This window comes from Adiantum capillus-veneris, chromosome 1, assembly GCF_014529385.1.
Source record: "Adiantum capillus-veneris isolate H3 chromosome 1, ASM1452938v2, whole genome shotgun sequence".
NCBI lineage: Eukaryota > Viridiplantae > Streptophyta > Polypodiopsida > Polypodiales > Pteridaceae > Adiantum > Adiantum capillus-veneris.
Genome location: NC_140931.1, coordinates 42,268,839 through 42,293,944, shown reverse-complemented (window position 1 = coordinate 42,293,944; position 25,106 = coordinate 42,268,839).

Sequence of the window (25,106 nt, the reverse complement as noted above, 5' to 3'; positions counted from 1 at the left end):
GCAATAGCCGTGGCCGCACCATGGAGAAGCTTAGTATTGCTTAGACAATATGCATGCCAAATGTGATGCCTTGCTCGGCGGAAATGTGTACCAAATGTGGTGCCCTTACAAGGAAATAAGGGCTTTTTAGTAACCTAAATGGCCGCCCGCCCAAGCCAACCCAAGGCCCCCCGCCGGTTTAATTAAAACTTTACATGGTGTGTGAAGAGAAAGAGGGTATGGCGAGCAGGGCGAAAACGGCAGCGCCGCAGGCAATAGAGATTTCACTCGCGCTGGCCAGCATGGCGCTCATACGCCCTCGTCACAGAAGCAAAAATGGTGTAACATCTCCTCGCGATGCTTTCTCGCACCGCTTGCGCTGGGTTTAGTGCTACTCGGCAACCCGCCTGCCACATCATCAGGGGGTACCCATTAGTGACATCGCTAATGGGTAGACCCCTTTTAGCAAGAAAAAGGCTCATGAATGGTATAAAAGAGAAGGGGGGTTCTCTTTGAGAGCTCTCATGTGATTTTTATTGGGCCATCTCCTCTTCTCTTGGAGCTTTCTCTCCCGGGGAAGAAAAACCTTGATGATTAAGAGCCTTAAGCAAAGCCTATGCCTTGAGGATCATTAAGCTCTCATAAGCCAAGCTTTCAAACCTATCTCAAGTTCCTAAATCAAAGCCTAATCTCGCTCTTAATTAAGCTAAGCCTAATCTCCAATCTCTCACCAGCTAAGCCAAGTTTTACCATTCTCAAACTCATTAGCCATATTCTTAAGCTCTAAGCCATAAGCCTCTCAAACTCATTAGCCTGGAGGATCTTAAGCTTAAGGACTCTAAGCCAAAACTCCTTGAATCTCCAAACCAAGATAATCCTAACCTTGAGTCTCAAGCCATCTTAACCGTAAGCTCTCTAAGCTCTCTAAACCTCCGGAAAACTCATTAGACATCTTAAGCCTAAGAACTATAACCCAAAAAACTCTTCGAATCTCATTCAAACCCTCCTAAACCAGTCTAATCCTATGCTAAACCAACTCTAAGCGGATCCTAAACTCCAGAACCAACTCTCATGCAACAAGCTCCCACAACCATATCCAAAGAGAAGATCAGGTGCTTCTTCTCGACTTTGAAGCGGCAAAGGATGGATGAAGGGGAGAAAAATCATCGAGATAATCTTGGTAGGTCAATTGAGGCAGGTGATGCTGATGTAAGGAGTTTAAAACTCTACAATTAGCATTTAATTCAAGCAGTGGTATTATTCATTGTCTGTTTTGGGTATTCAAGATTTTGTGATCAAGCTGTCTATTTTAAGCCCTCTCTCCATTAATTGTGTCTGCTACAACTCTCTTCCTTGCACCTCTCACAGCCAAAGGCCCAGTGCATTCCCTGATCACCTTTTGAATACTAATCCCCCGACATTCTTGGTGAACCGGACGTGAAACGAGCCGGGGTGAGCAGTGTGGTAGAGAAGGATGTCAACACCGCAAGAGGCACCCATGCAGCAAATGATGTAGCAGTTTTTTGCTTACATGCAACAACAATAGACTTTCCAAAAACATTAGAATTTGCAAGAGAGGATCCATAAATTTTGGCACACAGTTATCGAGAAATTGCATTGATTTGAAGGCCAAGATATTAGCGAGTTTTGCCATATCTACGAGCAGGCAATGGAATCGATGATTAGAATGCAGTGGAAGGATTCCATTTAATTGTGGAGCCAGAACTTAGGAGCCAAATAAAAGAAATTCAAGCGGTTCAAGGCCAGAATTGGCAAGATTTCAAGAAGGCGCTTCAGAAGGAATACTTCCTTGAGGACTCGCATAGGGTGACTAGACAAAGCTTTATGAAGTGGGTGCAGAAGAAGATTAAAAATCTATATGCACAAGAGTTACTACGAGAATTTGAGAAGAAATTTGAGCAATTTTCCTCGATAGAGCAACATTCAATGAGGGATCAGAAGGTTGAACTATTCATTCAGGCTACTGATCCACGACTTCAAAAAAGTCTAGTGCAGCTGCTGGAGGATTCAACAGGAGAATTGGGCTTAACGTTGTCGTGCTGTGACACGTACATAGTGAGAACGCATGCTACAAGATCTATCTTGTAACGTTTTAGATACATAATTATCTTTCCTATAATGTACATATGCATATTTAAGTATAATAATAACCCTTCTATCTCATCCTATTATTTTTCTCAAGGGTAACCTATCCTTACTTTACCATCAGAAAATACAATGGGAAAAGCTCAACAGCTCCGCCTCTTTAACTTGGGGCAAAAAGCATTGATTCTTTATTTCTACTATCTCATTATCATCTCACACCCTAGCTAGATCTTATATCTAAGGTAAACTCCAATATATATATATATATTCTATGTATTTTTTATACTTTTCTTATATTTCTTTTTAAATAGCTACTAGAAGGGAATCAAATCCTAGTGGGACACTAGGTGGCATGATTTCAAAGATACACTTATTTTAATGCATTATTACAAGCATGATTACAAAACTTTGTCAAGGAGCAATGTCATGCTTTCATATGGCATGAGGTGTCCTTTGGAATTAAATGAAAGTCTAGGCTAATGGGACCACGGGAAGACTTTTGCTGCCAGAAATGGACCCTATTTTGATGAATTTTTACACAAGGATCCAATCCGAATTGGAAATTAAATTTAAAATGAAAATCGTAGCTAATGAGCTGAAGTTTCTGCCCATATTTTTACCTATAAAAGGGTACCTCTTCTTCCTTGAAAAGGAACTCAAGCATTCAAGCCATTGATGAGAGGAATTCTTGAGGGAGTGAGTAGTAATGCCTAATTGTACTTAGCCATTAACATAAGCCCAAGCCTACACTTTCTCCTAGGGGAGACTAGTCATTCTTGCAACAAGCTATCCTTGGAAGATCAAATCTAATCAAAGAAGGTGTTGTACTTGGCGTATCAATCAATGTTGAATTCTCCCCTCTTCTTCTCTCTCCCATCAATAATGGTGCCGAAGGGTTTCAAGTAAGATGTGTTCTACATTGATGTTTTCTTGATTTCTTGTTGTTTTCATTTTCATCTCGAATCCAACATATATATATGTATCTAATCTCATCTCCTTAACCAAACCTATCTCTCTCATTCTTAGTAATTCATCCTCTCTAGGTTCTCTTTGCTACAGGTACATCTCTCCCCGCAGTATCCTTATTGCCTACGGGCAAGAATAGGGCTTGGGAGGGAAACTTCTCATCTCTTTACTTCTCTCATATCTACATTTCTCACATACTATCCTAGATGAATAACCCACATGATGATCATTTCTATCGCTTTCACTCTGTACGATCTATTAGAATTAACGTATGGATTAGCCGTAAAATACACTTTCAACAACGTATAGTGTTTCACTTCGGCGCTGAAAGGCTCAATGAAATACTTCTATCACCGGATCCCATCATACTGCCTCTCATAGACTATAATTTTTCTTTTGATGTAAGCGTAGTTATCTTGCTATGAACCAAGAGGATTTGTACACACAATTAATCCCAATCACTAGACAAAATATATATATTATGGTAAGCACAAAACTACAATTCCAAAGAACAATTCGTAGCCTATTTGGTCAGTCAAGATTGAATGCCATTAACTCAGCTATTAACCCTTTCATATTACCCATGATACGATATGACCATAGCCTTGATGTTTTCATTTTCGTATTGTTTTGACATTCTCTTTTGTGTTCTTTCTTTGTGTGTGTGAGTGCAAGAGAGAAAGAGTGAGTCTTCTTTGATTGCACTTCTTTCCAAACCCTAATCTTCATGGCATCTATGGTTTAACTCCTTCATATAGTTTTTGTTGAGTTCTCTCACAAACTCTCACAGCCATAAGCTCGATGCTTTCCTGGCAAGACCGCAAATTTCTCGACATATTTTTAGTGAATCCACGCGAAACTGCCAGGGTGAGATTTTGTGGATAACCATGGGTGATCATGTTGAGCAATAGGATATGCATTTTGACCCAACAACAATGCAAATGTTTCAAGCATTTACAATGTTCATGCAACAACAACATGCCATTGAAAGAAAAGAGATTTCAGAAATGAAGGCCATACAAGTAGTCGTCAATAGAATGGATCAGTTCAATGGAAAAGATGTAACCAAGTACTTACGCGAGTATGTGAAGGAGATGGAGCTGCATCGCGTGTGAGAAGGTGAGATGATTCAAAGCTTTGAGCTAGTTGTTGCTCCAGAAATTAGAGAGCATGTTAGGGTAATTAAAGATGGGCATGGGAGAAATTGGGAAGAACTCAAAGTAGCTTTAAAGGAGGAATATTTCATGGAGGACTCTGAGAGAGTGACCAAAAGGACATTCTTAGAATGGGTAGTCAAGCCAAAGCAAGGACTATCAATAACAGAGCTACTTAGGGAATTTGAGCGGCGCTATGCACAACTCACCAGAACAGAAAGGGCCACACTAGATGCAGAGAAGACAGATCTTTTCTTACAAGCTGCAGGTAAAGAGTTTCAAGAAAATTTGGAGCTTCTTCTTGAAGATAAAGATGCTGAAGAAGGACTAAAGACCGACTGGAATGAGGTTGAAGGTGCTATCTCACTGCTTGCCAAACGACAAAGAAGAAGGGACAAGATGGTAGTAAACACTACAAGTCCTTCCACCTCAACTTCTGACAAAATGGTAAAGCCTACTTTTATCGCTCCTAAGTTTGATGAGTCCATGCTAGATGAGCTTGTGAAGGGAATGCGTGACTTGAAGGTGAAGTTTGCAAAGCTTGAAGAAAAAGGCCAACCATCAGGGCCACTTCCTAGGCAAAGACAACAATCCAAAGAAGGGTTTGTTAATAGATGTATTTGGTGTGATAGTACAGACCATGTAAGAAGGGATTGTGATGATTTTAGTGATGATTTGTCAAAAGATGTCGTCTTTTTTAAGGATGGTAAAATCCACTTAAGAGAGACAGGTCTACCCTTGAGAACTAACTTTGGGAAGGGGGGAATGCAAACCTTAGTTGAAGATATGGCAACTAAGCATGCCACCTCTTCAGTTGAGGCAGCTACTTATGGAGTAAAAATTGAACATTTTTGTGATGAAGAGGTGAGTGACCATCATGGTCAAATTTGGCCAAATGTCATGCAATTAGCTAAAAAGGGAAAGCTTACAAAAGAGATTCTACATGAAGCAGGTGATTGCATACGTCTAGAAACAGGATGGAATGATCCAGTGGACTTATTGTCAGTGCATGCCTACATTACAAAATGCCAATAAAATGAGGCAATTGTAGAAGAGAAGTGCAGACGTGAGAATGTTGATGAAGGACCATCAAAAATAGCTTCTAGAAGTGGGGGAAGAAGCGACTCAATGCCTTCTCAAACACCCTCAACACAAGGAGCATCTCCACCTGAAGTACTCATGGAGGAGTCTACAACAGGAAAGAAGAAAGAGCCAACGAAAGGTAAGACAAAAGGCCCAACTTATAAACTACAATCTGATATTGAGGTTGCTACAGATTTAAAGAAAGTCTTGGAGGAAAGGATCTTGAATAGCAAGATTGAGTTTACTCTGTGAGAAGTTCTTGGCATTGCAAAGCGTGAATTCCATGAGGAGATCATTGACATCATCAAGAGGAAGAGGCAAACCCTTGCTGAAGTTTCTCATCCACAGGTTGAAGGGGAAACCTCAAAGACACAAGGGATGCAACTACAAAATAAAGAGAATGATGGAGCTGTGGTAGGATGCTACCAATCTAGTGGGAGAGTGAAGCAAGTGTATTTCTCAAATGATGATGAAGAAGTTGAAGATATTCCTAGGAGTTACTATTCACGAAGTCATTGGGCAAGGGCTACTATAGAAACTTTGGTCAAGGTAGGTGATCTTGAAGAGCCATTTGTTGCCTTGATTGACCATGGTTCAGAGATAAACATAATGTCAAAGAGTCTCTACAACAAGTGCAAATGGCCGATGGACACAGATCATGGCTGGATGGTAAAAGTGGCAAACAATTCATCCGGTAAATTGTATGCATCATGTCCAGGTGTGAAGGTAACAATAGGTGATGTAAAGATTGACCAAAACTTCTTTGTACAGGATACATCTTTATATCATCTCATCCTTGGACAGCCCTACACTGTGGGAGTTCGAATGGAAACAAAGGTAATGGATGATGGTTCAGCATATGCTAGGATACGTAGCAAAGATGGTAAACGAGCTGTCCAATTTCTCACAGTTGTGTGAACCATGAAAGAAATCGTGACAACCTCAGAGAACATCCTCTACCAAAGGTGAGCAAAGAGTTTCATGATCATAGAGAAATGATGGGTTTTGGCCAAGTACCATTGTAAAGCGGGATTGCAGTGGTACAGAAAGAAAAAGGGTCTCGCCTGATCCAAAAATAGGTGAAGAGTTTTCAACAAGCTCCTTGGTAACAAAGAATGTATAAGTATGTTTTACAAAACTTGAAGATTTGAAGAGATGTGAGAGGCAATATGTGCATCATGTACAAATAGACATGAAAAAGAGTGGGTTGCTAGAGCCTACTGAAAATGTTTTGGGTTTGTGTGAACAAGTTTCTTTTGTAGATACTATGGGTGAGCTTGATGCTATAATGGGGTCTAATTTGCATCTTGAAAATGAAGTTGTGGAAGTTTGCTCTATGGAAATGTATCAAGTAATAGAAGCCTTTAAAGAAAGCCAAACAATTGGCCCAGAAGTCCATGTTGAAACTAAATACAAGAGTGTAGCAAAGAAGGTGAAACCAGTAGCTTCACCCTTACCACCCAAAAACAGGGAAAAGATTGAGCAGGCTTCTTTACAACCAAGTTTGAGGAATCCGAAAAAGATTGGGCATACCTTCACAAAGGAGTCTTTCCAAGACTTGCAGATTGGTCGCAAGGAGTTTCTAACACAGGAGGAGACAAAGTGCTTCAAAGAAATGCTTTCAAAGCATGGTAAGGCTTTTGCATTTGAGCCACATGAGATAGGATGTGTTGATCCTTCTATTGTAGCTCCTATGGCAATTTTCACAATACCTCATGTGCCTTGGAATCTACGGCCTATTCCGGTTCCAAAGGCTCATTTGCCAAAGTTAGTAGAGCTACTGAATGAGAAAATAAAAATGGGAATCTTGGAGCCTTCTTGTGCTCCATACTCAAACAAATGGTTCACAGTTCCGAAGAAGAATGGTTCTCTACGCTTCATCCAAGATATGCAACCAGTGAACAAGGTGACAATTAGAAATGTAGGTACAGGTCCAATTGTGGATGAGTTTGCAGAGGCATTTGCAGGGAGGGCAATCTACTCAATGGGGATCTCTACTCAGGGTATGATCAATTTCAGCTTACAATCGAAAGCAGAGACTTGACAACCATGAGGACTCCTTTGGGTTTGGTAAGGATGTGTACCTTGCCACAGGGAGCAACCAACTCGGTTGCATATATGATGAATGGGATGAATAAGGTCTTACGTGACTTTATTCCTCAAATCACAATGCCTTTCATTGATGATTTGCCTATCAAAGGATGTGAAGAAAGTGGCAAAGATGAAGCTTTGGATCTCAAGGGATGTCGTAGGTTTGTGGTAAATCACATAAATGATTGTGATAAAATTTTGTCTAGGTTGGAAGAAGTGAATCTTACATTGTCAGGGAAAAAGTCTATGTTTGGTGTCAATGAAGTGCTTATTGTGGGCCACATGTGCGGGCCATATGGTAGGAAACCTTGTCCAACAAAGGTAGATGCCATCCAAAGAATGAAAGAAACGTGCACTAGCATCACTGAGGTTAGAAGGTTTGTGGGAGCATGTGTCTTCTATGTTTTTTGGATTCCTCATTATGCACATGTAACTGATCCTCTTTATCAGTTGCTGAGAAAGAATCAGAAGTTTAAATGGACAGAAGCACATGTAAAATCCATGAAAAAGCTAAAGGAGTTGCTTCAGTCAGCAACAACTTTGAGAAAGGTAGACTATGAGTGTCAAAGGCCAGTAATTGTGACAGTAGACACCAGTCCTACATGGATTGGATGGGAAATAGGGCAAGATGACAAAGAAGGACACATGTATGTGGTAAGATTTGGAGCAAAGGTGCTAAGTGCTCGCCAAAGAAAATATCCACAGATAAAGAGAGAGTTATGGGGGTATGGTTACAGCCTTGAAAAGTGGGAAAGAGTATCTAATTGGTGCATGTGTGGTTGTAGAAACAGATTGTCTACCACTTCTTGGGATGATTACAAGCTGCTCAACTCCAGACATTGCTATGTTGCGGTGGATTGCCTACATTAAGTCCTTAAATCTTGAGTTTAAGAACATTGCAGGTAAAGACAATACAGTGGCAAATATGCTATCAAGGGCAAGGTATGAGATGAGCCACAAATGATTGACGAGGGAGATAATGTAGGCACAAATTTCTATTCTATCTCTCATGTGAAAGGTAACAATGTCTGCATGACTAATCTACTTGAATCATTCTTGAAAGATCTTTATGAAGGTGATTGGCTTCTTATTGGAAGCTACTTGAGTACTCTAACAAAACAGGATGATTGGTCTGAACAAGAATTCAAGAGGATACGCAGGAAAGCATATGGGTACTTTTTGATGGATGGTTACTTGTGGAAGCATCCTAAACAAAAGGGTGCTACACCACAAAGGGTTATATGTAAAAAAGAGACTCAAGTAAAGTTCATGCAAGAGTTTCATGAGAGTCTATGGGCTGGACACAGGGGTGTATGGGCAACCTTCTCCAAGTTGAAAGAAAAATACTGGTGGAAGGGTATGTATAAAGATGTATCTCAGTTTGTAGAGACATGTGTAACTTGTCAAGTGTATTCAAATGTTCGACATCGTGATGGATTGCACCCTACATATCCACTAGACATGCACTATAAATGGGTTGTGGATCTAGTCACAATGCCTCTAGGACTCTGGCAGATGAGATACTTGGTTCTTGCATGAGAGGACCTAACTAACCAGGCTGAAGGAAGAGCATTAAGAGCTAAAACCACAAAAGCTATGTGCAAATTCCTTCTTGATGAGGTGATTTGCCGTTATGGTTGTGTGAGAAAAATCACTGCAGATAGAGGTGAGCTGGATGCCGAAGAAGCAAGGGAGTTCTTTTCTATATTAGGAATCAAGCTTTCTCTTACTACAGTTTACAACCCTGAAGGCAATGGAAAGAGTGAAAGAGGGCATCCTCCTATCATCAAAGCTTTGGCAAAGGCTTGCGAAGGAAGAGTTGGTGAGTGGCCAAAACTATTACCATATGATTTATGGGTTGATCGTACAACACATAGCTCAGTAACTGGCTACATGCGTGCAGAGCTAATGTATGGTCAAAAGCCAGTGATGCCGATTGAAGATACAATTCCCACATGGAATGTACTACCTTGGCAAAAGGGGCTTAGCAGGGAAGATCTCCTTGCACTGCGTATAAGGCAGCTAGAGAGAAGACCTGGAGACATTGAAGCTGCAAAAGAACGACTCAAAAATGCAAGGTTAAAAACAAGGAATACTTTGATAAGCGACATCGACTCAGGAGCAAAGCAATTGACAAAGGTGACTGGGTTTTGGTGTATGATAGTAGCCTTGATAACCAGCACACAGTCATGCGTAAGTTTTCAAAAAGATGGTTTGGACCGTATGTTGTAAAGCATGTGCATGAAAATGCTACTTACAGCTTGTCTGAACTAGATGGTAGAGAAATAAAGATTCCTATTGCAGGAAAAAGGATCAAAATGTTTAAGAGAAGAGGAGACAATGATCCAGAAGATGTTGATGAGGAAGAAGAGCAAACCACAGGTAAAGATCAAAGTGAAGATGAGATTTGGAATCATCCAGTGAAGAAGAAAGCAAGGAATATGTACAAGAGGGTTGATCTTACAGAGAAATAATGTGGCACATACCGGAGGATGTGCAGGTTTAGAGGGGGTGGATGTCGTGCTGTGACACGTACATAGTGGGAACGCATGCTACAAGATCTATCTTGTAACTTTTTAGATACATAATTATCTTTCCTATAATGTACATATGCATATTTAAGTATAATAATAAGCCTTCTATCTCATCCTATTATTTTTCTCAAGGGTAACCTATCCTTACTTTACCATCAGAAAATACTATGGAAAAAGCTCAATAGCTCCGCCTCATTAACTTGGGGCAAAAAGCATTGATTCTTTATTTCTACTATCTTATTATCATCTCACACCCTAGCTAGATCCTATATCTAGGGTAAACTCCAAGATATATATATTCTATGTATTTTTTATACTTTTCTTATATTTCTTTTTAAATAGCTACTAGAAGGGAATCAAATCCTAGTGGGACACTAGGTGGCATGATTTCAAAGATACACTTATTTTAATGCATTATTACAAGCATGATTATAAAACTTTGTCAAGGAGCAATGTCATGCTTTTATATGGCATGAGGTGTCCTTTGGAATTAAATGAAAGTCTAGGCTAAGGGGACCACGGGAAGACTTTTGCTGCCAAAAATGGACCCTATTTTGATGATTTTTTTACACAAGGTTCCAATCCGAATTGGAAAATGATTTTAAAATGAAAATCGTAGCTAATGAGCTGAGGTTTCTGCCCATATTTTTACTTTTTTTATTTGGAGCCACGGTTGAGGAGATATGATCAAAATACTGGACCCCAGTCTGCCCACATCATGAAGGGACAACTCATTTCCAACTTTTCCAATTCCTATTCACACTGCCTCCTCTCTTCTTGTGTAAACCCTTGGGGGTTCCCTTCACCTATAAAAGGGGACCTCTTCTTCCTTGAAAAGGAACTTAAGCATTCAAGCCATTGATGAGAGGAATTCTTGAGGGAGTGAGTAGTAATGCCTAATTGTACTTAGCCATTAACATAAGCCCAAGCCTACCCTTTCTCCTAGAGGGAGACTAGTCATTCTTGCAACAATCTATCCTTGGAAGATCAAATCTAATCAAAGAAGGTGTTGTACTTGGCGTGTCAATCAATGTTGAATTCTCCCCTCTTCTTCTCTCTCCCATCAATAATGGTGCTGAAGGGTTTCAAGTAAGATGTGTTCTACATTGATGTTTTCTTGATTTCTTGTTGTTTTCATTTTCATCTCTAATCCAACATATATATATGTATCTAATCTCATCTCCTTAACCAAACCTATCTCTGTCATTCTTAGTAATTCATCCTCTCTAGGTTCTCTTTGCTACAGGTACATCTCTCCCCGCAGTATCCTTATTGCCTACGAGCAAGAATAGGGCTTGGGAGGGAAACTTCTCATCTCTTCACTTCTCTCATATCTACATTTCTCACATACTTATATCTTAGATGAATAACCCACATGATGATCATTTCTATCGCTTTCACTCTGTACGATCTATTTGAATTAACGTATGGATTAGCCATAAAATACACTTTCAACAACGTTTAGTGTTTCTCTTCGGCCCTGAAAGGCTCAATGAAATACTTCTATCACCGGATCCCATCATACTACCTCTCATAGACTATAATTTTTCTTTTGATGTAAGCGTAGTTATCTTGCTATGAACCAAGAGGATTTGTACACACAATTAATCCCAATCACTAGACAAAATATATATATTATGGTAAGCACAAAACTACAATTCCAAAGAACAATTCGTAGCCTATTTGGTCAGTCAAGATTGAATGCCATTAACTCATCTAATAACCCTTTCATATTACCCATGATACGATATGACCATAGCCTTGATGTTTTCATTTTCGTATTGTTTTGACATTCTCTTTTGTGTTCTTTCTTTGTGTGTGTGAGTGCAAGAGAGAAAGAGTGAGTCTTCTTTGATTGCACTTCTTTCCAAACCCTAATCTTCATGGCATCTATGGTTTAATTCCTTCATATAGTTTTTGTTGAGTTCTCTCACAAACTCTTACAGCCATAAGCCCGGTGCTTTCCTGGCAAGACCGCAAATTTCTCGACAACGTCTGACTGGAAGGTAGTCACTGAAGCAGTCAACATGATCGGGAAACGATAGATGAGAGTCGATAAGTTGATCATGGTTGACACCATGGATGTTGCGGAAGAGGAACCTAAGGAGAAACCAACCTTGGCAATACCCAGAGTGGAGGAGCCACTTCTTGACGAATTGGTCAAAGGTATTCAAGAATTAAATTTGAATTTTAAAGCTGTTAAATTTGAAGGACTAGCTGCATCTGAGCCTAAATAGTAGCCACTACGCAAAGGCTGGGACCGATGCATGTGGTGTGATAGTGAAGACCACAAGTATGTTAAAGAATGTGATGAATTTGACGAAGCTTATAAAAGGAACATGGTGTTCTGGAAGGACAAGAAGATACACCTTAGGGAAACAGGTGAGATGCTCTGCCTGAACTTTGGTAGGGGCGGCATGAAAAAGATAGTGGAAGAGATCCAACATAATGTTGCTCTTGTGGAAGCAGCTACATATGGGCTGCAAGTTTGCGGGAAGGGTGATGATGATGGTGCAGGTACCAAGGGTCAATTATGGCTTTATGCTTTGAAGACAACAGAAACATGGCAGGTAACTTATGGGAAGCTGCGGCAAGTAGGGAATTCAATTCGAGAAACCACAGGATGGGCTGATCCAGTGGATTCCCTCTTGGTGGATGCATTCATTGCAAAGTCTCAAGCTAATGAGGCTATGGTGGAGGAAAAGCAGAAAAGAGATGAAGAAGTTCCTGGGACATCAAAAAGGACAACGAGATTCAACAGCAAGCAAGATGAAGGTCCTACTCCTAAGCCCGCTCTTGAAGTGGTGATGGAGGATGCACCTAAGGACAAAAAGTAAGGTAAACCCAGGGGACCCTCATATAAGCTTACATATGACATTGAATTAGCTACAGATTTAAAGAAAGTTTTTGAGGAGCGCATTCTAAATAGCAAAGTGGAACTCACATAGGGTGATATTTTGGGCATTGCCAAACGTGAGTTTCACGAGGAGATAATTGATATCATCAAAAGAAAGCGGCAAATACACGGTGAACAGGAGCCGGAGTCAGTTAAGAGCCAGGCGGTTCGCCACATTGAAGCAATTTTGGATGACTATGAAGAATATTTGTCAAATCTTGAAGAAGAAGAAGAGTCGAGGTGTTGGACGGATACACCGCGATGGACGTTAGCACAGCGAGAACTCACTTAACAAGATTTGTCAGCTAAGGACGAAGCTCGACCCGCAGGCGCATGGAAGCAAGCATAGGGTGTCAACCTACACTCGACCGACTCCTAACTAATTCCTACAGAGGTCTCTACCCAATGTCTAAGCTATAGACTTCAAGAGTGCATAAGAGGAAACTTCCTATAATGCTTTCTAGAGCCGAATACCCATCAAACAATCTCGAAACGCCACAGAACTTGAAGGAGACCCTACTAACACCAATAGGTCGCTCTCTCTAAGGTCTATGAACCAAAATCCCAACCCAAAACACTTGGTGCAAAATCACGTAGGATGTGTGGCCAAAATATGCAGGTCGTCGTTTCCAAAAACTAAAGTGCCTAATGTGTAGCTCTACTCAATGCGAACGCGTGGATATGCTGCAATGCAAAAACAGATAACGTATACTCACCAAATCACCAGATGAAGCTTGCAAAACCGGACCGTATGCGCGCAATGTAGGTATTGGCGCATAGCTCCCGTCAGGGGCAACACACTGCAGTTCTCCGCACTCGATTCCAACCACTGGTGTGCGTGTAGGGTCAAGATGAAACTCTCACTCTCTCTCGTACACAGTACGCTCACTCACAGACATCAAACTTTTTTAAAAATGAAAAAAGGTTCTTTCATTAAGGTCAAAAAGTGGTATAAGTACCTTACAATTCTCAAACCCTAATGTTCCAATTTAACCATCTACTCAATCTAAGTGTCAAAACTGGGATACACTCTGGAAACTTCTGTAAGCCCCAATATTTACAAAGGTGAAATGTCGGGTTTTCTCAATAAATGAATAATTACAAAAAATAATAATGCGTTGAGTAGTCATTTTCCGTAGGGTGTGTCTAGCTTCTAACACTCCCCCCCTCCTTGTTCATGTCGTCCCCGACATGGCTATTGAGCTGCTTCTTCATCTTAGGCTTTCTCTCATCTTGAGCAGTGACTCATATCTTGCATGTTGAGCTAGTAGCGTCGGGCCGAATATGTCAGTGCTGATCGTGAAGAATCCGGTGTAGAAGGCTTCTTCAAAGGCCTGGAGGTGATAGGATGACAAAAAGATGATCCTTTGATACAATGCATGTATCACCTCATGGGATGGCTAACTAGACAGATCATATGCACATCTGTATGTATCTTGAAAGAAGAAGATACTGTCTGTCGCCTGGCGTGGTTTGAATGTCTCAAAGACTACCAAAAGTGTTTTGCAAATCTTTCTCATCGTAATGCAAGATAGGTCAGGTGAGACAATGAACAATTTGATGGCGCCCGTTAGGGTTTTCACCATGTATTGAACACTTATTCTTTGGCCTGCCTTCAAGCCTGGCGGCTTCGGGTAGTTTAGCCAAGTAGGTTGGCTTCTTTGCAATAGCTCATGGGCCTTCCACATCCTCATCCTTGGTAGAGGGAAGAAACTTAGTTTATCTCTGATGACTTTTGGTGCCTCTACCAGATGGATTAGATACTGTGGATACCTTGTCAGCCATGCCTTTCTCCACCTGGGTTGAGAGTCGACTATCAAATTTATCCCTTCAGGCTTGGAGATGTCTGCTTTGTACAGTGGCACTGTTGGCTCCTCTCTGATTCTTTTGTTGATTGTGGCAGCTTCGTACTTTAGCATAGGATATGGGAGAGAGGGTTGTAGACATTCATGCCGAAGGTTGCTGGCATCTATCTTCTGAATAGTCATTGATTTAAAGACCCTCTACTCCCATTCCAAGGCTTCTTTGGCCATGTCTATGATTTTCGCTTCTATGGCCTTTCGTAGCTTCTCTTCTTCTTCTTGTGTCAGATCTTGTGGCTCTTGAGATACAAGGATTTACTCTTGCATGGGTGTGTCCACAGGATCTGCCACATTCTCTAGGTCTATTCCTTCCATGGCTGCTGGCCCTGTGCTTAACTTCTCTTTTGTTTGCTGCTGGCCTCTCAGCTTGTCTATTTGCCTCTGAAATGTCTTCTTCTCTGCTTCAGCTTGTTCTCCCATATTCACAAGTAGGTCGTTCAAATCGGTATTTATCTTCTCCACCTCCTTGAGCTTTCTCTTGATGGTTTCTAGCTCATTCTGCATTGCCTTGTGCTCTTCTTCCATGAGGGTTTGCATGACCATTGACCCCTCGGCCATCATCAGCCTTTGCTTTTTCTCTAAGGTTAACTCTTTTTGGAGTTCTTTCATTTGTTCTTCATAAAGCTGACTCTCTGAAGCGGTGTGAGTCGAGCTAGTAGCTCTGACTCTAATAGGAGATGCCCGTAGCCGTTGGATGGTTTGATCTTTGACTTTATTCTGGTCTTTTAACTTGATTACCTCATCCTGGCTAGCTTCCTGCTCTATCTCTGCCTTCTCTTTGGCATTCCGCATGGCTTCCACTTCCTTGGATTCTTCAGCAAGTTGTAGGGTTAGGTTGTCCCTTTCCCTCTCTGCATCTGTCAATGACTTGCTTAGTTTTCTGTATTCGTCCTCAACTCCTTGCAGTCTTTGAGTTGCTTCTTGATTTTCTCTTTCCATCTCCTGGCATCTTTGCAATGCCGTGGCTAGACTGGCTTGCAGCTCTGCTTCCTTCTCTATATGCCCTTGGCTTTGTTTTTGGAGAGAGTCAACTTTAGATTTGATCAGAACTTCATTGGCTTTGAGATTAGCCATCTCACTTTCTGTGGCCATTGATTGTACCCTGAGCACGGTTAGCTTGTTCATCACCACATCCCAATCATTGGTGGGTGGCTGCAGGTCCACTGTATCAATGGCCATCTCTTTGAGCTCCACTAACCGCAGGCTCTGCATCTGTTCTTTGGGTCCTGTGCTTGCCAAGTCAAATGCGAATTTGGCTGCCTCTTCTCTTGAATATCCCGCAGCTAGTAGATCAAGAAACATGTTAAACCTTGCTTCATCTGGCTCTGGCTGCTCATCTTTGGGCTTAGCTTCTTCTTTTTACTCTTGCTCTTGGCTCTGTTCTTGCCTTGAATCGTCTTGATCTTCAGATTTGTCTAGCTCCTCCTTTTGTTGAGTTTGTGGAGGGCTACGATGAGGTGGTGATGGCAGTGGGCTGGACTCCGGGCTAGACGGTGGAGTTGGTGGCTTCTTCTTGAAGTCCCGGTCCACCTTGGTATTCCGCTCTCTTTCTTGACCTTCCTGCTCTTCTAGCAGTTGCGCTCGTACTTCATCCACTTCTTCTTCTGTAAATGGGATGTTAGGGATGTTTTCTGCCGTAGCATCCAGGATCTCAAAATTCTTAATGTAATCTTCAAATACCCTTCGGGATGATCCCGACATTGCTTCTAGTGATGGCTTCCATAGCTCGCTCAAATCTCCCTTGAGGGCTCTTTCGGCTCTGAAGATTTCCATTAGCCGCTCTAGCTGTGCCGCTTTATGTGATTTTGTCTCTTTGATCGGCACTTGTACGGATTCATTCTTTCCCTTCTTCAACTCTGGCTGCTCCTCTTGCACGGTCTCTAACCGGCGCTTCAAACGTGTTGCTACCCTGGGTGCTTTGGGCGGTTCATCCTCTTTATTTTCCTTGAGCCTTAGCCAATCATTTTGTGATGGAGGGTCAGGCCATCTTCCCTTGGCGTGCAATGCCCCATAAACCACTTTCGTGATCAGCTCACCCGGCACAATGTAGGTGGGGTTTTTGTGGCCCATCTTCACCAGATTAACTATTGCTCCAGGCGGCATTCTGTACTTTTGTGGCCGCTTTGTACACATGTGGAAATACTGGTTATACAGCTGACTCATGATGGCCACTTTGGAGTTTGCAATGTCTTCAAAGGTGTAGTTGATCTTCTTTTCTCTGTACACCTTGACTTCGTCTCGGCGCTTTGTCACACTATCCCCTTTGTTGGAGAGGTCTAGTGAGGCTGCCACTACTTTCTCTGTGATTACAATCACCGTGTCTGGCTTGCCCTGCAGATCCGTAACTCTGGCCACTCCATCTTCTTTGATTGTAGTCACAAATTCCCATACTCTTTTTATGTCAATTCCAGATGGCAGAGCTTCAAAATAGTTATGGAGATCTATTTTCTCCAGGTACTCTGCCATTTTGCTTCTGACAAACTCATTGAGCTCCCGAGGTAGCATGGGTAGCTCTATTACATTTCCTTCGGTATCTTTGAACACGCCTTGGTAGATCTTCAGATCATTTGACTCTAGAAAATCCTCTGAATCCACGTACTGGTTGGCTTCAGAGTTCCTTCTAGGATGACAAAAACCTCTACTTCTTCCAAGTAATCTTTTATGGTCATCCTCTTCTTCTTTGCCGGTGATTTTGCGGTTGCCATAGATCCTGTTGCACTCAGTAGTCCAAAGCTAGCATTTTTTTCATATCAGCTGAGAAACTGAGTTTTAACTATCCAAATGACTTGAAAATTGAAAATAAAACTTAAAAGGAACTTGGGAAACTGTGCATGTGCTCACAGTGTCATTCAAGCCAAAATTTATCATTTAGACATACTACGCATGTCTTTTTCATCATTTTTTGGTGAAACTTGACATGCTGGTGGTCCTTGGCCTGTGCAACATGGCTATGTGATTGGAATTGGGTTTGGCAATCAAAAAGTGTATTTTTGGGTAGATTCAGGCTTTAGGCTCACAAATTGGGTAGGATGTCCACAACAGGTGGAAAATGATATCCAAATGGGTTGAAAATTGATATATGGGCTCATTGCACCATGGTAATGGTTCTCATGATGTCATTTCTTGCACAGAAGGTCAAAATTGAACTGGAGACATCCTACACGTAGGATGTCTATTTCATCAAAATAGCTTGAGATTTGTTCTGTGGGTAGCTCTTGGCCTGTGGAATATGGCCCTGCTCTTGGATATTGATTTGGACAAGAATTGATGTTGGTAAGACCATGTGTAGTGTTTTTGGGCTAAAAAAGTTTATCTTGGAGGTGTTGGGGTAAAAAATGATTAGAATGGCTTGAAACTTGATATATGAGCTCTTGAAGGTGATATGAATAGATCTGGAATTGAAAAACATCATCTGTGGGCCAAAAATGTCATTTAGACATTCTACGCGTAGGATGTCTACTTCATCATTTTTTGCAGGTGACCACACATATTGGTTGGCAATGTGCTCATGACTATTGATAGCCGTTTTTCGGCTTTCCATAATTGCCATGGTAGGCTACCTCACCCTACCAAATTCAACCAAACACTATGGCTATCCCTACCATTTCACTGTAAATAGGCGTGTGTGAGTTAGGGGGCTTTTCCCATATCTTCTTAAAATCCTCAGCTAGCTAGTCACTGGGCTAGTTGAGTCAAAAAAATAAAATATATTATGGCCCATTTGTGTGTAAATATTGCATTATATATATGGCCTAAATATAGAGATTTTTATAATTATTCTGGTATTTTATTTAAATATTTATACTTAGGTGTGTGTTTTATTAAACCTGTGTATGCCTTCTTTCATCCTCTAACCTTATATTTTTCCTTTATACAAATCACTCCCACATTTTCACCCTCACCCTCGTGAAAACAAAAAATTGATTTCTACTCATTGGTCATGTTTATTATATTATTTACTTGTATACCTTTTCCTCTTTCACCCAAAATAATTCAAAGAGGGACCATATCATATGATTCCAATATCTTTCCATATCCATAACTCCTCCATATTTTTATTATTATTTTTACTCAATATTCTAACACCATGTGCTCATTGAGCTAAAGTCCATGAATAGTCCATACACTAGTCCCACCATGTATATATTTCTTTATTCACCAATAATCCTCCTCCATGCATGTGTCAAGGGCAACATGGATGCTTTGTATTATGATATGACAAAGGAGGGGCTCATTCTTGGATGCATTGTACAAATTCAACAAAGGAGGGGGCCACTGAAGACTTTTTGTGAAGAAAAAACAAGTCTTTTGGTGGGATTTTTAATATCCATCTACACTCCGAATTTGGAGCGGTGGTCAAAAGAGAAAATATAGCCCACGCTTTGAATAATCACCTCAAATGTTTTCATGATTTTTGGAGCTACCAACGGTGAGATATGATTTTTTGAGTAGACCCCAGTCTGCCCACTTTTCTCACAAGTAGCCCATAGTCTTCTCTCACCTCTTTCCACACTTCTACACACACACACACACACACACACACACACACACACACACATTTCTCTCAATCCCTCACTCAAACCTGCACCTTCAATGGTTTCTCTCACCTTCTTCACCATTAACCTCCCCACTTACTCCCATAGCTCTCATATGAGCTCTCCATGTACATACACCATCTCTATGCCTCTCTCTATTATCTCCAAAGTACAATTCCATCTTACTCCTTATATATATACATAAATTCAGCATGTGTACCATGCTTAACCTCTGCAAATCAAAAGATCTCATCAACGGAATTACCATTTTCATCACGATGATCAACCTTGGCGGCGGTGGCGTAAAGAAGAGAAGACGAAGAAGAAGATCGATAGTCATTTTGAGAACCTACACAAGTAAGTCCAAAACTTCTTCAAGCTTCACCATCACAAGGATTTGCTCACTTCATTCAACCATCTTACTCCAACCATCCACCCCATTCTACCCATTGTAAATATATCATTAACTTTCTAGTGATTACTAACACTAACCACTAACATACTAACACAAAATAGCATTGAACTAACCATAAAAGACACCTCACCTCAAGACATGTACAAAGTAAATCTCTCACTCTCTCTCTCTCTCTCTCTCTCTCTCTCTCTCTCTCCTTACTTACTTTCACCTTATCTACCATCAATAATGCTCTCTTTTGAGCCCACACCCATGACTCAAGCAGAAAAGAAGGCCCACAATGTTTTGATATTCAAAAAAATCATAATCCTGATTTGTTAGCTTGTAAATTAGGATTTCGAATAATCTTAATGAGGGGTCTCCAACCTATAAATAGGCCCCTCTCCTTCTTGTAAAACAATCTCCAACATCTCACATAGCACCCCAACACTCTATGCGTGAGGAGAGACTTAGGTGTAGCAACCACTTGTGAGCTTCACTCTTGGTGTGAGAGAAGCCTTCAAGCTACACATTGCAAGTGAGAGAGCGTGAGTTCCACAAATCTCAAAACCACTATTGTACATGCTCCTTCATCATCAATAAATTGAGGTTTGGTGCATCAAAGGCGTGATTCGACGTTCAAATCTTCGTCCTTCCATTTGTGCAATACGGTTTGGTGAATTCAAGGTGACTTGTGTATTTTGAGTTTTTATCGGTTGATCTTGATTTTAGAAAGTGTTTTAGTGTGTTTTTCATTGCCAGTTTTGTGTCCATTGTAAGAGGGTATTGTGATGAGAGCTCTCCCACACCCTAAGACAGTGTGTGTGTGTTTTGGAAATGATTAGCAATCACTAAGCATTGAGTGAGTTTTGTACAAGTTCTACGATAGCATCATAACGAACCATCTCTATTTGCAAGTCACAAATAAGGTATTACGCAAGATCCTTTCCTCTCTCTCTTCCCTTTGCTCTAGCTCTCTCTGGTCCATTTCATGTGTGTCTTGGTGTGAGGTTGCTTGTGTGTGTTGTGTGGTGCATCTTCTTGGTTGTGCCAAAATCTCTCTTGCGTCCTAGTTCGCATACCATAACTAGGTGGTGCCCCTATCTTGTTTGGGTTTGGCTGTGGGTTTGTTGTTGTGTTGTGCTTGTGGTTGCCCTAGCCCCAATTGAGCAGCACGGGAGCCTTGAGGGGTGTTTAGAGGTCGCCTCTCTTGTTGCCCGCCCTGGACCGCCTCAATTTTGGTGCCCCCACTGAGGATGTGATTGTGTGCTTAGTGTTGTTGTATTGCATGAATGCTTGAATTTCAGCATAATCAAGTAGATTTTATGAATCATGAAAACAGACCGAGTTTAATTTTAAGGAAACAAAAATTGATCTAGAATATGGTTCGGATTATGCATAACATAAGAAAGGAAAAAAAACGTTTTCACATAAAAGTCTAGAATTCATGTTGAAAGACCTTTCAAAACTTTGTGTAGTTAGTTGATGATTGTTTGGAACTAATCTTTGTGTGGCTCTAGCATTCAGAGACTATGACACGCTATACCTTTGATGATATCCCAATCTTCTTTGGAAATCCAAAAGAAGATGTTGATGATTTTCTTGCTGACTTTAGAATGGTTTGTCATATCCTTGGTAAAAGGGATGACATTGAAAAAGGGGATTTTCTATTGCTATGCCTTAGAGGCAACGCTGAGCAATGGTTTTGGAGTATGTCTTCTCAGATTGAAGATGGATATACCCAAATTTCCAAAGCTTTGAAGGCTAGATTCTCTAAAGTTCCAACAACGGAGAAAGCATGGGCTTCACTACGGAGACTTCAACAACATGGTGAAGACTACTATGCTTATCAGGATATTTTTTCTCGTCAATGGGAAGGATGTGGATTTAGTTCTACATTTCCAGATTATGTAAAAATGGATCAATTTATTTCGGGTTTGTCTCCTTTCCTAAAGACTAAGGTTACTTGTAGTGGACCCTCTACCTTTGAAGAAGCGGTCACTATTGCCCGAAGGAAGTTTCACAAGTACTTCTACATCAAAAATGGTTTCCATCATGCTGGAAGAACCGACCATCATGAAAGTGTTTCTATCAAGGAGTCATCTCCTTTGCCATACTTGTCTCCTTCTACTCCGACAAATGTTGAAGAAGTTACTTACATGCCAACTGATTATTCAAGTGCTAAAGTGTGTGGCCAAGATTCAAATGTGGAATCTCTTTCTTCTACCTTTATCACAAGCATGCAAAAATCGACACAAGATATCTCAAATGGCATTGATGATTCAATAATGGATACATCCAACCTTTTGGCAGAGGATCAATTTCTAGTCCGAGCAGACGAAGCTTTTGTGCAACATGACTCTATGGAGAATGAAGAACTTGAAGGTAACCTTGATCTTATGGAATGTTCTGAGAGTGTATCTTGCTTAAAAGAAGAGAGTGAAGAAGAAGTTGAAATCATACGTGGAGAGATCATAGACCACATTGATCATAAAGAGATGATTGTGTACATAGAATGCCAACTCCAAAACAAAGTAGAAGAGTGTGAGTTGAATCCATGTGAGGATAATCTTGAAGAAGTGTTTGAGGATGTTGAAAAGCATTGGTATGACCCATGTATGTTAAGCATGGAGGAACCTATCATGCAAGAAGCCAAATGTTTCACAAAATCAAACAGTAATCCATCAACCTTTGAAGTGGTACGATGTGAGGAGTTACAACCTTGCCAAGGGGGGGGGGGGGGGCTTAGAAGGGGATGAAGAACATAGGAGAGTAGTAAAAGATAAAATCATAAAAGGAAACTATCAGAAGGGTATCATTCTCTCCAATGGTGTTTTAGTGGGTGGCTCTTCATTCATGGGACAATCTCTTAGCAAGGAAATTCAAGCTTTTGAAGCCCCAATCATCTTCATATTGGGTTTCACCTCTTCAAGGTCAACTTCTCCTCTCTTCACATATACCTTTCATCGGGGACACCATACCTTCTTAAGTGGAAGAGGACATGAATACTTGGTGATAAATGGATGTTTCCAAATCTTCTTCACTTGGTTCTTTATTGTATGGAGGTCGCACATTGTGATGGTTCTGGTCTTTATCATAGATGAAAAACTTGTTGATTGCTACATGTGGATATTTCTTCAATCAGTACCAAAATCTATTCTCTTCCAATGTGTTGGAAGCAATAGAAACCTTCATCTATTATCTACTTATGTGGTAAACTATCTGCAATATCTTCCAATAGCAGCTGGAAGCATGGATCAAGATTTCCTAAATCATAAAGTTCATATAATTTTTTACTTGATGAGCCTACCCAGGTTGAATGAAATTTATGAGCTACAGTTCAGGAATTTGCTCATACAAGATCTTGAAGATCATAGCAGATACATCAACTTTACACAAGAGGAAGAGCAACCAATCTTTTATATCACATTCATAGTGATAGATGCAATGATGGACAACAGTAAAATCTACAAGTTTCTTCAATCAAAATCAGTAAGTGATTCCATACCATACATCTCGCTTTGGGAAAGATATTTCAAGATCTTTGATCCTGGGGGGTGCTTATGGAAACTTTCTCGATGGAGGAGGTTTACTCCGTCACTTCATTTCATCATGCTATTGGCTCGAGAACCTTTCATATCACACAAGGTTTTTTAATCATACAACAAAGGTTCTTCAAAGATGAGAGCAGACAAAGACAGACATTACACAATCTACATGTTGTATGATCGGATAAATGGTACATGAATGTACAATTATCTAAGGAGGGGAGCTAATGATAGCCGTTTTTCGGCTTTCCATAATTGCCATAGTAAGCTACCTCACCCTACCAAATTCACCCAAACACTATGGCTATCCCTACCATTTCATTGTAAATAGGCGTGTGTGAGTTAGGGGGCTTTTTCCATATCTTCTTAAAATCCTCAGCTAGCTAGTCACTGGGTTAGTTGAGTCAAAAAAATAAATAAAAAATAAAATAAAATATTATGGCCCATTTGTGTGTAAATATTGCATTATATATATGGCCTAAATATAGAGATTTTTATAATTATTCTGGTATTTTATTTAAATATTTATATTTAGGTGTGTGTTTTATTAAACCTGTGTATGCCTTCTTTCATCCTCTTACACCATAAGTATATTTTTTGCCAATATGGACATACTCTAACCTTATATTTTTCCTTCATACAAATCACTCCCACATTTTCACCCTCACCCTCGTGAAAACAAAAAATTGATTTCTACTCATTGGTCACGTTTATTATATTATTTACTTGTATACCTTTTCCTCTTTCACCCAAAATAATTCAAAGAGGGACCATATCATATGATTCCAATATCTTTCCATATCCATAACTCCTCCATATTTTTATTATTATTTTTACTCATTATTCTAACACCATGTGCTCATTGAGCTAAAGTCCATGAATAGTCCATACACTAGTCCCACCATGTATATATTTCTTTATTCACCAATAATCCTCCTCCATGCATGTATCAAGGGCAGCTTGGATGCTTTGTATTATGATATGACAAAGGAGGGGCTCATTCTTGGATGCATTGTACAAATTCAACAAAGGAGGGGGCCACTGAAGACTTTTTGTGAAGAAAAAACAGGTCTTTTGGTGGGATTTTTAATATCCATCTACACTCCGAATTTGGAGCGGTGGTCAAAAGAGAAAATGTAGCCCACGCTTTGAATAATCACCTCAAATGTTTTCATGATTTTTGGAGCTACCAACGGTGAGATATGATTTTTTGAGTGGACCCCAGTCTGCCCACTTTTCTCACAAGTAGCCCATAGTCTTCTCTCACCTCTTTCCACACTTCTACACACACACACACACACACACACACACACACATTTCTCTCAATCCCTCACTCAAACCTGCACCTTCAATGGTTTCTCTCACCTTCTTCACCATTAACCTCCCCACTTACTCCCATAGCTCTCATATGAGCTCTCCATGTACATACACCATCTCTATGCCTCTCTCTATTATCTCCAAAGTACAATTCCATCTTACTCCTTATATATATACATAAATTCAGCATGTGTACCATGCTTAACCTCTGCAAATCAAAAGATCTCATCAACGGAATTACCATTTTCATCACGATGATCAACCTTGGCGGCGGTGGCGTAAAGAAGAGAAGACGAAGAAGAAGATCGATAGTCATTTTGAGAACCTACACAAGTAAGTCCAAAACTTCTTCAAGCTTCACCATCACAAGGATTTGCTCACTTCATTCAACCATCTTACTCCAACCATCCACCCCATTCTACCCATTGTAAATATATCATTAACTTTCTAGTGATTACTAACACTAACCACTAACATACTAACACAAAATAGCATTGACCTAACCATAAAAGACACTTCACCTCAAGACATGTACAAAGTAACTCTCTCACTCTCTCTCTCTCTCTCTCTCTCTCTCTCCTTACTTACTTTCACCTTATCTACCATCAATAATGCTCTCTTTTGAGCCCACACCCATGACT